We start from the raw sequence: 15355 nt of genomic DNA on the forward strand, positions 1-15355 counted from the left end.
AAAGGGCCTTTTGCGGGGCATTGCCCCAAAGAAATCAGCTCTTTTACCTGTAAAAAAAATACAAACAACCACCCCAACAGTAAAACCCACCACCCACACAACCAACCTCCCAAATAAAAGCCTAACTAAAAAAACCTAAGCTCCTCATTGCCCTAAAAAGGGCATTTGGATGGGCATTGCCCTTAAAAGGGCATTTAGCTCTATTGCAGCCCAAACCCCTAATCTAAAAAAATAAAACCCACCCAATACACCCTTAAAAAATCCTAACACTAACCCCCGAATATCCATTTACAGTTTTGAAGAGCCGACATCCATCCTCAATGAAGCCTGGGAGAAGTCTTCATCCAAGCGGCATGAAGTCCTCAACGAAGCTGGCAGAAGTGGTCCTCCAGACGAGCAGAAGTCTTCACCCAGACGGCATCTTCTATCTTCATCCTTTCGTTGCAGAGTGGCTCCATCTTCAAGACATCTGGCACGGAGCATCCTCTTCCATCGACGGCTTCTTCTACAATGAAGGTTCCTTTAAATGACATCATCCAAGATGGCGTCCCTTAGATTCCGATTAGCTGATAGAATTCTATCAGCCAATCGGAATTAAGGTTTAAAAAATCCTATTGGCTGATGCAATCAGCCAAAAGGATTGAGCTTGCATTCTATTAGCTGATTGGAACAGCTATAATAGAATGCGAGCACAATCCTATTGGCTGATTGGATCAGCAAAAAGGATTGTAGTTCAATCCTATTGGCTGATTGTATCAGCCAATAGGATTTTTTCAAACTTAATTCCAATTAGCTGTCGGAATCTAAGGGACGCCATCTTGGATGACGTCATTTAAAGGGACCTTCATTGTAGAAGAAGCCGTCGATTGAAGAGGATGCTCCGCGCCAGATGTCTTGAGGATAGAAGATGCCATCTGGGTGAAGACTTCTGCCCATCTGGAGGACCAATTCTCCCGGCCTCGTTGAGGACTACTTGCTGCTTCGCTGAGGACTTCTCCCGGCTTCGTTGAGGATGGATGTCGGCTCTTCAAAACTGTAAGTGGATCTTCGGGGGTTAGTGTTAGGATTTTTTAAGGGTGTATTGGGTGGGTTTTATTTTTAGATTAGGGGTTTGGGCTGTAATAGAGCTAAATGCCCTTTTAAGGGCAATGCCCATCCAAATGCCCTTTTCAGGTTAATGGGGAGCTTAGTTTTTTTTTAGTTAGTCTTTTATTTGGGGGGTTGGTTGTGTGGGTGGTGGGTTTAACTGTTGGGGTGGTTGTTTGTATTTTTTTTGACAGGTAAAAGAGTTGATTTCTTTGGGGCAATGCCCTGCAAAAGGCCCTTTTAAGGACTATTAATAGTTTAGTTTAGGCTAGGGTTTTTTTATTTTGGGGAGGGGCTTTTTATTTTGATATGGCTATTAGATTAGGTGTAATTAGTTTAAAGATCTTGTAATTTGTTTTGTATTTTCTGTAATTTAGTGGGGATTTTTTTTAATTTAGCTAATTGTATTTAATTTTGTTAATTGTATTTAATTTAGGGAATTTATTTAATTGTAGGGTTAGGTTACGTGTTAGTGTAAGACAGGTTAGGTTTTATTTTACAGGTCAATTTGTATTTATTTTAGCTAGGTAGTTAATAAATAGTTAATAACTATTTAGTAAATATTCTACCTAGTTAAAATAAATACAAACTTGCCTGTAAAATAAAAATAAAACCTAAGCTAGCTGCAATGTAACTATTAGTTATATTGTAGCTAGCTTAGGGTTTATTTTACAGGTAAGTATTTAGTTTTAAATAGGAATTATTTAGTTATTAATAGAAAATTTTATTTAGATTTATTTTAATTATATTTAAGTTAGGGGGGTTAGGTTTAGACTTAGGTTTAGGGGTTAATAACTTTAGTATAGTGGTGGCGACGTTGGGGGCAGCAGATTAGGGGTTAGTAAATGTAGATCGGTAGCGACGTGTCAGATTAGGGGTTAAAAAAATATTTAACTAGTGTTTGGGATTCGGGGGTGCGGCGGTTTAGGGGTTAATATGTTTATTACAGTGGCGGCGATGTCCAGAGCGGCAGATTAGGGGTTAATAAGTATAATGTAGGTGTCAGCGATGTCGGGGGCGGCAGATTAGGGTTTAATAAGTGTAAGATTAGGGGTGTTTAGACTCGGGGTTCATGTTAGGGTGTTAGGTGTAAACTTAAATTTATTTTCCCCATAGGAATCAATGGGGCTGCATTACTGAGCTTCACGCTGCTTTATTGCAGGTGTTAGACTTTTTCTCAGCCGGCACTCCCCATTGATGTCTATGAGGAAATCGTGCACGAGCACGTACAACCAGCTCACCGCTGACTTAAGTAGCGCTGGTATTGGAGTGCTGTATGGAGCTCAATTTTGCTCTACGCTCACTTCTTGTCTTTTAACGCCGGGTTTAGGAAAACCTGTAATACCAGAGCAGTAGGAAAGTGAGCGGTGAAAATAACATGCAAGTTAGTACCGCACCCTTCATAACGCAAAACTCTTAGGCCTAGATTTAGAGTTCGGCGGTAAAAGGGCTGTTAACGCTCCGCGGGTTTTTTTCTGGCCGCACCATAAATTTAACTCTGGTATCGAGAGTTCAAACAAATGCTGCGTTAGGCTCCAAAAAAGGAGCATAGAGCATTTTTACCGCAAATGCAACTCTCGATACCAGAGCTGCTTACGGACGCGGCCGGCATCAAAAACGTGCTCGTGCACGATTCTCCCATAGGAAACAATGGGGCTGTTTGAGCTGAAAAAAAACCTAACACCTGCAAAAAAGCAGCGTTCAGCTCCTAACGCAGCCCCATTGTTTCCTATGGGGAAACACTTCCTACGTCTGCACCTAACACTCTAACATGTACCCCGAGTCTAAACACCCCTAACCTTACACTTATTAACCCCTAATCTGCCGCCCACGCTATCGCTGACCCCTGCATTACACTTTTAACCCCTAATCTGCCGCTCCGTAAAACGCCGCCACCTACGTTATCCCTATGTACCCCTAATCTGCTGCCCTAACATCGCCGACCCCTATGTTATATTTATTAACCCCTAATCTGCCCCCCACAACGTCGCCGACACCTACCTACACTTATTAACCCCTAATCTGCCGAGCGGACCTGAGCGCTACTATAATAAAGTTATTAACCCCTAATCCGCCTCACTAACCCTATCATAAATAGTATTAACCCCTAATCTGCCCTCCCTAACATCGCCGACACCTAACTTCAATTATTAACCCCTAAACTTCCGATCGGAGCTCACCGCTATTCTAATAAATGGATTAACCCCTAAAGCTAAGTCTAACCCTAACACTAACACCCCCCTAAGTTAAATATAATTTAAATCTAACGAAATAAATTAACTCTTATTAAATAACTTATTCCTATTTAAAGCTAAATACTTACCTGTAAAATAAATCCTAATATAGCTACAATATAAATTATAATTATATTATAGCTATTTTAGGATTAATATTTATTTTACAGGCAACTTTGTAATTATTTTAACCAGGTACAATAGCTATTAAATAGTTAAGAACTATTTAATAGTTACCTAGTTAAAATAATAACAAATTTACCTGTAAAATAAATCCTAACCTAAGTTATAATTAAACCTAACACTACCCTATCAATAAAATAATTAAATAAACTACCTACAATTACCTACAATTAACCTAACACTACACTATCAATAAATAAATTAAACACAATTGCTACAAATAAATACAATTAAATAAACTAGCTAAAGTACAAAAAATAAAAAAGAACTAAGTTACAGAAAATAAAAAAATATTTACAAACATAAGAAAAATATTACAACAATTTTAAACTAATTACACCTACTCTAAGCCCCCTAATAAAATAACAAAGCCCCCCAAAATAAAAAATTCCCTACCCTATTCTAAATTAAAAAAGTTACAAGCTCTTTTACCTTACCAGCCCTGAACAGGGCCCTTTGCGGGGCATGCCCCAAGAATTTCAGCTCTTTTGCCTGTAAAAGAATAAATACAATACCCCCCCCCCAACATTACAACCCACCACCCACATACCCCTAATCTAACCCAAACCCCCCTTAAATAAACCTAACACTAAGCCCCTGAAGATCTTCCTACCTTGTCTTCACCATCCAGGTATCACCGATCCGTCCTGGCTCCAAGATCTTCATCCAACCCAAGCGGGGGTTGGCGATCCATAATCCGGTGCTCCAAAGTCTTCCTCCTATCCGGCAAGAAGAGGACATCCGGACCGGCAAACATCTTCTCCAAGCGGCATCTTCGATCTTCTTCCATCCGGTGCGGAGCGGGTCCATCTTGAGGCAGGCGACGCGGATCCATCCTCTTCTTCCGATGTCTCCCGACTAATGACGGTTCCTTTAAGGGACGTCATCCAAGATGGCGTCCCTCGAATTCCGATTGGCTGATAGGATTCTATCAGCCAATCGGAATTAAGGTAGGAATTTTCTGATTGGCTGATGGAATCAGCCAATCAGAATCAAGTTCAATCCGATTGGCCGATCCCATCAGCCAATCAGATTGAGCTCGCATTCTATTGGCTGATCGGAACAGCCAATAGAATGCGAGCTCAATCTGATTGGCTGATTGGATCAGCCAAACGGATTGAACTTGATTCTGATTGGCTGATTCCATCAGCCAATCAGAAAATTCCTACCTTAATTCCGATTGGCTGATAGAATCCTATCAGCCAATCGGAATTCGAGGGACGCCATCTTGGATGACGTCCCTTAAAGGAACCGTCATTAGTCGGGAGACATCGGAAGAAGAGGATGGATCCGCGTCGCCTGCTTCAAGATGGACCCGCTCCGCACCGGATGGAAGAAGATCGAAGATGCCGCTTGGAGAAGATGTTTGCCGGTCCGGATGTCCTCTTCTTGCCGGATAGGAGGAAGACTTTGGAGCACCGGATTATGGATCGCCAACCCCCGCTTGGGTTGGATGAAGATCTTGGAGCCAGGACGGATCGGTGATACCTGGATGGTGAAGACAAGGTAGGAAGATCTTCAGGGGCTTAGTGTTAGGTTTATTTAAGGGGGGTTTGGGTTAGATTAGGGGTATGTGGGTGGTGGGTTGTAATGTTGGGGGGGGGGTATTGTATTTATTCTTTTACAGGCAAAAGAGCTGAAATTCTTGGGGCATGCCCCGCAAAGGGCCCTGTTCAGGGCTGGTAAGGTAAAAGAGCTTGTAACTTTTTTAATTTAGAATAGGGTAGGGAATTTTTTATTTTGGGGGGCTTTGTTATTTTATTAGGGGGCTTAGAGTAGGTGTAATTAGTTTAAAATTGTTGTAATATTTTTCTTATGTTTGTAAATATTTTTTTATTTTCTGTAACTTAGTTCTTTTTTATTTTTTGTACTTTAGCTAGTTTATTTAATTGTATTTATTTGTAGCAATTGTGTTTAATTTATTTATTGATAGTGTAGTGTTAGGTTAATTGTAGGTAATTGTAGGTAGTTTATTTAATTATTTTATTGATAGGGTAGTGTTAGGTTTAATTATAACTTAGGTTAGGATTTATTTTACAGGTAAATTTGTTATTATTTTAACTAGGTAACTATTAAATAGTTCTTAACTATTTAATAGCTATTGTACCTGGTTAAAATAATTACAAAGTTGCCTGTAAAATAAATATTAATCCTAAAATAGCTATAATATAATTATAATTTATATTGTAGCTATATTAGGATTTATTTTACAGGTAAGTATTTAGCTTTAAATAGGAATAAGTTATTTAATAAGAGTTAATATATTTCGTTAGATTTAAATTATATTTAACTTAGGGGGGTGTTAGTGTTAGGGTTAGACTTAGCTTTAGGGGTTAATCCATTTATTAGAATAGCGGTGAGCTCCGATCGGAAGTTTAGGGGTTAATAATTGAAGTTAGGTGTCGGCGATGTTAGGGAGGGCAGATTAGGGGTTAATACTATTTATGATAGGGTTAGTGAGGCGGATTAGGGGTTAATAACTTTATTATAGTAGCGCTCAGGTCCGCTCGGCAGATTAGGGGTTAATAAGTGTAGGCAGGTGTCGGCGACGTTGAGGGGGGCAGATTAGGGGTTAATAAATATAATATAGGGGTCGGCGGTGTTAGGGGCAGCAGATTAGGGGTACATAGGGATAACGTAGGTGGCGGCGATTTGCGGTCGGAAGATTAGGGGTTAATTATTGTAAGTAGCTGGCGGCGACGTTGTGGGGGGCAGGTTAGGGGTGAATAAATATAATACAGGGGTCGGCGGGGTTAGGGGCAGCAGATTAGGGGTACATAAATATAACGTAGGTGGCGGTCGGCAGATTAGGGGTTAAAAATTTTAATCGAGTGGCGGCGGTGTGGGGGGACCTCGGTTTAGGGGTACATAGGTAGTTTATGGGTGTTAGTGTACTTTAGGGTACAGTAGTTAAGAGCTTTATAAACCGGCGTTAGCCAGAAAGCTCTTAACTCCTGCTATTTTCAGGCGGCTGGAATCTTGTCGTTAGAGCTCTAACGCTCACTGCAGAAACGACTCTAAATACCGGCGTTAGAAAGATCCCATTGAAAAGATAGGCTACGCAAATGGCGTAGGGGGATCTGCGGTATGGAAAAGTCGCGGCTGAAAAGTGAGCGTTAGACCCTTTAATCACTGACTCCAAATACCAGCGGGCGCCCAAAACCAGCGTTAGGAGCCTCTAACGCTGGTTTTGACGGCTACCGCCGAACTCTAAATCTAGGCCTCAATCTGGCCACTTGTAATTACAAGACTTTTCGTTGTCTTGAAATCCTGAATAAGTATGTTGCAACTGTTTTTATTGTTGGTTAATGGAGTAGACAAGGATTGCCACTGCCATTCTGTTAACAAAAATGTGATTGTATATTATAACTCTGTTTCAGTGCCCCAGCCCTTACCTTATTTGGAGAAACAAATGTTGTTTAATGGAGTAGAGAAGGATTGCCACTGTCATTTTGTTAACATAAATTGAATTGTTTGGCAGTATATTACTTTATCACCTCTGCATGCATAGCAGATTTAGGCCTTTCTGCATTATGCAATTCCAGTTATTCAGAACTGGAAACTAACATATAAATATCAAACAAAACACACACAATAATCAGCATTTACTTAGATGCACAGTCCTAAGTGTAAAGCATATGTGCCTGCAGAGTAAGGACATGGGTAAGATGAGAACTTGATGTGGCACCTGGATCTATTACCATTTGCCCGATCTTTGTATCTAACAAGTGTAAGCTATTCTGGCAGTGTAATCTATATCATTTCATTTCTTTATAAACAGTATTATTGCAGGATAACGTTTCTTGGATTTTATCCTTGTTTTTCATCCATTTTTTGCAACTAGGATGTTTTTTCTGAATTATAACAAAACTTAAAAAACTGCACTTTGTAGCAGACTATATATTGTGAAGTGTTTCACTCACCCCAGCAGTATGTCAGACTATTGACACTAAGAGCTTTCTGCAACACTCTGATTTCCATCATTAGTGCCCTAAGGTTGTCTTGCGTCTATGACACCGAGCTCCATACGAGAATCTCCTGGCTGACCCTTTCTAACCTCACCAATTCCGGGATGTTCACTCAGCAGCCGGCCCTAGCTGACTCTAAATCCTCATACATATGTATGGAGCATTGCACCAACAAAGTGGCAAGTGAAGAAATTGCAGAGTTTGCTGGGATTAACAGAGTGAAATGCTGTCTGTGCAATTATTGTGGAATAGGATTACATTTTCTGTGGAAACCTCATCTACAGTTTTTCCTGATGCTGATCTCAATCTCAACATTTTAATTTTAATCCTATTGCATGTTAGAGAATACTGTATGTTAGCTTGTACTTGTCATCTGAGTGACATTTAAGACCCATTTTCCAAAGGGCAGTATATCTTTGTGTATCTATAATAATTTTGAATTATTATTATTAATATTTTATATTTAATATTTTCATAATGAGCTTTAATATAACTAAGTTTTCATCTGCGCTAACCTGACACAGCACTAGACCTAAAACGCGAAACCCGAAGCACGTTACAAATATTTTACATAGAAATGTTTTATTTTTGTATTATTGAATACATATATATATATATATAGTAAATAAAAAATGTATGTAGATGATTAAATATGCTCAAAACACAGTAGTGGCAAGCAAAAATGGAGAAATACTGTTAGTCTGCAGTTTTAGAATGTTAGTGGAAATTTTCACCAAATAGCTGCCTAGGATGTGTTGTGTTATCTCACATTAAGCCTGCCCTGTTCAGGGCTCCTAGCTTCCAACTACGGGGTGTAGCATACACTGCCTTAAACAATAAACGGAACACACTTTGCTCGCCAGAGTCCAGATGATCACTGGTCCTCCGTGAACTATGCAGGTCCGCCTTGAATTTGTCCCCCAGTTTTCTAGTGCGGTAGTTATACAGGCTAATATATATATATATATATATATATATGAGAAAAAGGACTGGGTAACTGTGCCACAAACAAACGGAAGAGAATTCAAGTATGGGGTATTAGCCCCTATAGCAAGTCACTTACTTTAAAATACCTCAATCAGTATGAGGAAAGTAGCCGCTGTAGAGAAAGTGGAGCACAGCTCCCTCCGGTACAAAAGCTGCTCTCTAAATATGGGAACAGGGAATCCAGGGGTTCAGATCTGCTGTGCTTCTCCTGAAGTATGGTAGTATCCTTTGCTCACTGTACGTCTGCACTTTGGTCTCCCAGGTAGTGGAATAGGTATATGGAAGTAAACAAACACTTATATAGTGAAGTACGTTCTATTTATTCAAACATAAAACTCAAACAATATAAAGTTTGCACTCACAAACCAGACCTCGATCGTTATGAGGTAAGTAAAAGCATATACAATAATCCACATAGGGAACCAGGATGCGTGTACTGAGTAACCAAGTCCAGGAATATAAAATACACTTGAGTACAAAGCTGTCAGTAGTCCCTGACGTGTTTCAAAGTTACCTTCTTCATATTGATTGGGCAGAAACGGTCATGTGAGTTATCACGTGACCGGAGAAACACAGCGTATTAGAGAATTGATTGGGCAGAAACGGTCATGTGAGTTATCACGTGACCGGAGAAACACAGAGTATTAGAGAATTTAAGGTGGACTTACATAAGAAAATTAGAGGAACAACAAGAAAATGGATATTATAAACACAGAATTCCAGCAACTATCTGTAAATACTGTATATCGATATAACCTAATATCATTTATAGTAATTAATCAAAAAAACAAGCAGGAATATGTATATTAAAATAGATTCTTTACAGAAACCAATTTATATCTGTTAATGCAATAGGACAGGATACAGGGTATAATGTAATTTAGTTACAATATTTTAAGGTGGATCATTATTGAGCAAATAAGATATAAAAAATCCTTAGAAATTCAAACACTTCATCAAATTAAAAATGCAGCTGTATAGCTAACATGCAATGAATAAAACAAAATAGGGGACATTAATTGCGTTAAGTGCCTGAATATACCTAAATTCATTCATGAAATACAAATTGTTTGTGGCGCAATAGTGTTAAGGATGCAATAATACTAAAATGCAGGAATAAAGATACTCATAACACAAATATGAATTATTTTAAAACTGGATAATATGGAGTCATCTACAAATATATTTAGAAAGGACATCCATTTATATATATATATATATATATATATATATATATATATATATATATATATATATATATATATATATATATATATATATATGTGAATAGATAAAATAAATAAAAAGAATAAAAAATGAAAAATGTGAGCATATATAAAAATATATATGCTGATAGTAATAAATTAACAGCAATAAATTAAAAGGACTAGCCCACTATTGCATCATAAAAATAAATATACTATATAGACAAAACCCCAAGGTCTATACATTATTTGTAAGATGCAACTAAAAGTATATACAGAAATACAAATAACGTGTATAGCCTCAATTTGAGAAGACACACTTCATATGTGTATATAGAGTTGCACATACATAAGAGGCACTGAAGCCATAAACATCCTCATGTACTGTAGACTCAAATGACATAGGGTATATTTAAAATCCTTGTCAGTTTGGATGGGCAGAGTGAATAGTACTCCTAAAACAAGCAACAGGGGACATTAAAATATATTAAAACATGTATATTGGTAGTTATATTTTAAATTTAAAAAGCTGCCAAATCTATATCCTTTTTGAGCCCTTTTGGGGAGCGATCAAATATACGGCGCAGGTTTCGGCGCAAGCATGGGAACCTGCGCCGCCCGTAATTTCACCTCGCACATCGGGGTATTACATAAACCCCGCCAGCAGTTTATAAAGTGCCGTAAGTCGGATAAACTAGTGATGTCCAGAAATGAGCGTAAAAACAAATTTCTGGAGTCGCCAGTGACTTACGGCACTTTAGAAACTGCCGGCGCCTAAGAAAAGTAAAGAAAATAAAAAATCTCCCGTAAAAGTCTAACACGCCTCCCAAAAATAAGCCTGACATGTAAAACCCCTATATCCGCAATCCCCCCCCTCTCATTACTAATATTAAATGTATTAACCCCTAGACCGACATCCCCCACAACGCAATATGCCTATTTAAACTATTAACCCCTATATCTGCCATCAAACCCACACCGCAAGTAATAACTCAATTATTAACCCCTAAACCGCCATAGCCCACAATGCAATTAACCTATTCAAGTATTAACCCCTAAACCGCCATAGCCCACATAGCCTATTAAATGTATTAACCCCTAATCTGCCACAGCCAATGTCGCCACCACTATAATAAAGTTATTAACCCCTAAACCTAACCCTAACCCTAACACCCCCCTAACTTAAACATTATTTAAATTAAATCTAAATAAATTTACTATTATTAACTAAATTATTCCTATTTAAAACGAAATACTTACCTATAAAATAAACCCTAAGATAGCTACAATATAATTAATAATTACATTGTAGTTATTTTAGGATTTATTTTTATTTTACAGACAACTTTGTATTTATTTTAAATAGGTACAATAGTTATCAAATAGTTATTAACTATTTAATAGCTACCTAGTTAAAATAAAGACAAATTTACCTGTAAAATAAATCCTAACCTAAGTTACAATTACACCTAACACTACACGATCATTAAATAAATTAAATTAATTAACTACAATTAGCTAAAATTAAATACAATTAAATAAAATAAACTAAAGTACAAACCCCCCCACTAAATTACAGAAAATAAAAAAATTACAAGAAGTTTAAACTAATTACACCTAATCTAAGTCCCCTAATAAAATAAAAAAGCCCCCCAAAATAATAAAATTCCCTACCCTATACTAAATTACCCTTAAAAGGGCTTTTTGCGGGGCATTGCCCCAAAGTAATCACCTCTTTTACCTGTAAAAAAATAAATACAACCCCCCCAACATTAAAACCCACCACCCACACACCCAACCTTACTCTAAAACCCACCCAATCTCCCCTTAAAAAAACGAACACTAACCCCTTGAAGATCACCCTACCTTGAGCCGTGTTCACCTAGCTGGGCAGAAGTCTTCATCCGACCCGGGCAGAAGTCTTCATCCGACCCGGGCAGAAGTCTTCATCAAATCTGGGCAGAAGAGGTCCTCCAGCCGGGCAAAAGTCTTCATCCAAGCGGCATCTTCTATCTTCTTCCATCCGACGAGGAGCGGCTCCATCTTGAAGACATCCGACGCGGAGCATCCTCTTTGTTTGACGTCCAACTGAAGAATGAAGGTTCCTTTAAATGACGTCATCCAAGATGGCATCCCTTCAATTCCGATTGGCTGATAGAATTGGCAATCAGCCAATCGGATTGAGCTTGCATTCTTTTGGCTGATTGGAACAGCCAATAGAATGCGAGGTCAATCCTATTGGCTGATTGGATCAGCCAATCGGATTGAACTTCAATCCGATTGGCTGATTGCATCAGCAAATAGGATTTTTCCTACCTTAATTCCGATTGGCTGATAGAATTCTATCAGCCAATCGGAATTGAAGGGACGCCATCTTGGATGACGTCATTTAAAGGAACCTTCATTCTTCAGTTGGACGTCGAACGAAGAGGATGCGCCGCGTCGGATGTCTTCAAGATGGAGCCGCTCTTTGTCGGATGGAAGAAGATAGAAGATGCCGCTTGGATGAAGTCTTCTGCCCGGCTGGAGGACCTCTTCTGCCCGGATTCGAAGACTTCTGCCCAGATCGGATGAAGACTTCTGCCCGGCTGGTGAAGACGGATCAAGGTAGGGTGATCTTCAAGCGGTTAGTGTTCGATTTTTTTAAGGGGGGATTGGGTGGGTGTGTGGGTGGGGGGTTTTAATGTTGGGGGGTTGTATTTATTTTTTTACAGGTAAAAGAGCTGATTACTTGGGGCAATGCCCCGCAAAAAGCCCTTTTAAGAGCTATTTGTAATTTAGTATAGGGTAGGGATTTTTTTTTTATTTTGGGGGGCTTTTTTATTTTATTAGGGGTTCTTAGATTAGGTGTAATTAGTTTAAACTTCCTGTAATTTTTTTATTTTCTTTAATTTAGTGGGGGGGTTTTGTACTTTAGTTTATTTTATTTAATTGTATTTAATTTGAGCTATTTGTAGTTAATTAATTTAATTTATTTAACGATAGTGTAGTGTTAGGTGTAATTGTAACTTAGGTTAGGATTTATTTTACAGGTAAATTTGTCTTTATTTTAACTAGGTAGCTATTAAATAGTTAATAACTATTTAATAACTATTGAACCTAGTTAAAATAAATACAAAGTTGCCTGTAAAATAAAAATAAATCCTAAAATAGCTGTAATTATTAATTATATTGTAGCTATTTTAGGGTTTATTTTATAGGTAAGTATTTAGTTTTAAATAGGAATAATTGAGTTAATAATAGTAAATTTATTTAGATTTATTTAAATAATATTTAAGTTAGGGGGGTGTTAGGGTTAGGGTTAGACTTAGGTTTAGGGGTTAATAACTTTATTATAGTGATGGCGATGTTTGCGGCGGCAGATTAGGGGTTAATACATTTAATAGGCTATGTGGGCTATGGCGGCTTAGGGGTTAATACTTGAATAGGCTTATTAAGTTGTGGGATATGGCGGGTTAAGGGTTAATAGTTTTAAGAGGTAGTTTGCGATGTTGGGGTTGGCGGATTTAGGGGTTAATAATTTAGTTATTACTTGTGGTGTTGGTTTGATGGCGGATATAGGGGTTAATACACTTTATTAGTTATTGCAGTGGGGGATTGCGGTTGACAGGTAGATAGACATTGCGCATGCGTTAGGTGTTAGTTGATTTTTGCAGGCATTTTAGGGAGTTACGGTGCTCCCATACTCAGGTCAAGGCTTGCTACGGCTGCCTTTTATGGCGAGGTAAAAATGGAGTAAGATTTTTCCATTTTCGCGTAAGTAATAATTGGGAGTAATGGGAGTAATAATTGCGGTCGACGGGTGAAATATACGCGGGTAACTTGTATGCTATGCCGTATATGTAATACCAAAATCGCAGAAAATCTGCCGGCGGGGGATTTTGCGGGCAGTGCTGCATATGTAATGGAGACCTTGGTATGTATCCAGAAGGTCTCTTGTTTTCTAAGGGTCAATTATCTGTCTACATTTGGAACTGCTTTAATGAATTTCACAATCGTGCCCTTTAGATAGGAAGGATTTTTATTATGTTGACATTTATAATGGGCTGATAAATTGTGAGATTTTTTCCCATTTTTAATGTTCGTTATATGTTCTAGCATCTGCTTTTTGTAGGTTCTAGTGGTAGGGCCTACATATTGGAGGCCACACTCAAGCAAATATACAACAAAGTAAGTTTTGCAGTTTACTAAGGCATTTATTTCCATAATTTTAACGTAAAGTATATACTGTATCTAGGTATAGGAATATGTATTTACAAAAAAATAACATTGTCCTGTAATTGAAGAACATTGGAATGTGAAATATTAATTTCTTGTCGGGTTAGTGCACAAGTGCCAAGTGTTAGTTTTCTCTTCTACACTCTCCTTTGAAGTGTAGGGGGCCGAGTAAGATTGAGACCGCTGATTCTTAACTGGTCCGCCGCCTCTGAGGCTGCGGTCTGCAATCCGCCCGATCAAATACGATCGGGTTGATTGAAACCCCTGCTAGCGGCCGCAAATCTGCAGGGGGCGGCATTGCACAAGCAGTTCACCAGAAGTAAAACATGTATTATTATAACTATGTTGGTTATGCAAAACTGGGGAATGGGTAATAAAGGGATTATCTTTCTTATTAAAAACACACACAAATTCTGGTGTTGACTGTCCCTTTAAATGCCGACTGCTCCACTTGTAATCTAGCCCTTATTTATGTTTTATTTTATTTGTATCTTTAATTTATGATCAATAAGTTCCACCTAAATGAAAATAGAATTAAAGGTATCCTATAATAAGAAAGCATAGGAGTTTCTACTTTAAGCTTTTCTCCTGTGAGTCAGTCAAATTGCAATAGTACATCAGTACAAAACTACCAACAAGCCCCTGTAAAGTGATATGAGTTGGCAAAGGAAAATTGGTATAAAGATAAGAGTATGAACATCTATACTAATGCCGCAGTAAAAGTCTGCAAATCAGCACTAGTGTGTATATATATATATATATATATATATATATATATATATATATATATATATATATATATATATATATATATATATATATATATATATATATATATGTCAGCCTATCTGCATTTATACAATGATGAGTCAACCAGAAAATCCTAAAATATCACTTTCCTAAATTCACTAAATGGCCTTTTCATCTTAACCACACTTTCTGCCTTCCCTGGTTCCTATCATATTCTTTTGTAGACAGTTCCCTACCGAATGGATAGATGAGAGAATCAGCCGTAACACATGGACTAGTGAAATTGGAGAGGCTTGTGAAAAATCATAGTTTATATATTTTTTAACATTATTTTATGCAATATTGTGTGTTTTACAACCATTTATGTGCTATAGTTTTAAGAAATAAAACCGTTTGTCTAATGTAATATATTAACTTTAAATTATATTTTCTCTGCATCAGCAAGTAAGGTGTTGTCTTAGAAATTGTCAATATCCATCCTGATTTACTTCACTGTTATTAATACTGAGATCTGCAAAGTGTCATGGAACTTAGAGAAGTCTCAATCTGAATGCAGTGGTTAATAGTATCCGGGCCAGCACAATAGCTTACAAATATAGCGCACTCAAAATGTAACAACTAATGAATATTTTTTTTATTGCACCGTTACTGTTTACAATGAGTAAGCACCACACGGCGTGAAACGCGTAAGATAACTGAGCCCTTCCTGTGTGTGATTTGTATT

At 37.8% G+C, this 15355-nt stretch overlaps 1 protein-coding gene across 1 annotated transcript in view; it reads left to right on the forward strand.

Moving 5' to 3' along the window:
• The window catches only part of DPP10 (dipeptidyl peptidase like 10), a gene marked incomplete at its 5' end in the record, with an annotated part of 707293 nt that overhangs the window by 513271 nt on the left and 178667 nt on the right, over positions 1–15355 (forward strand). The window lies entirely within an intron of this gene.

The sequence above is a fragment of the Bombina bombina genome, chromosome 1 (genome assembly GCF_027579735.1).
Source record: "Bombina bombina isolate aBomBom1 chromosome 1, aBomBom1.pri, whole genome shotgun sequence".
NCBI classification, from domain to species: domain Eukaryota; kingdom Metazoa; phylum Chordata; class Amphibia; order Anura; family Bombinatoridae; genus Bombina; species Bombina bombina.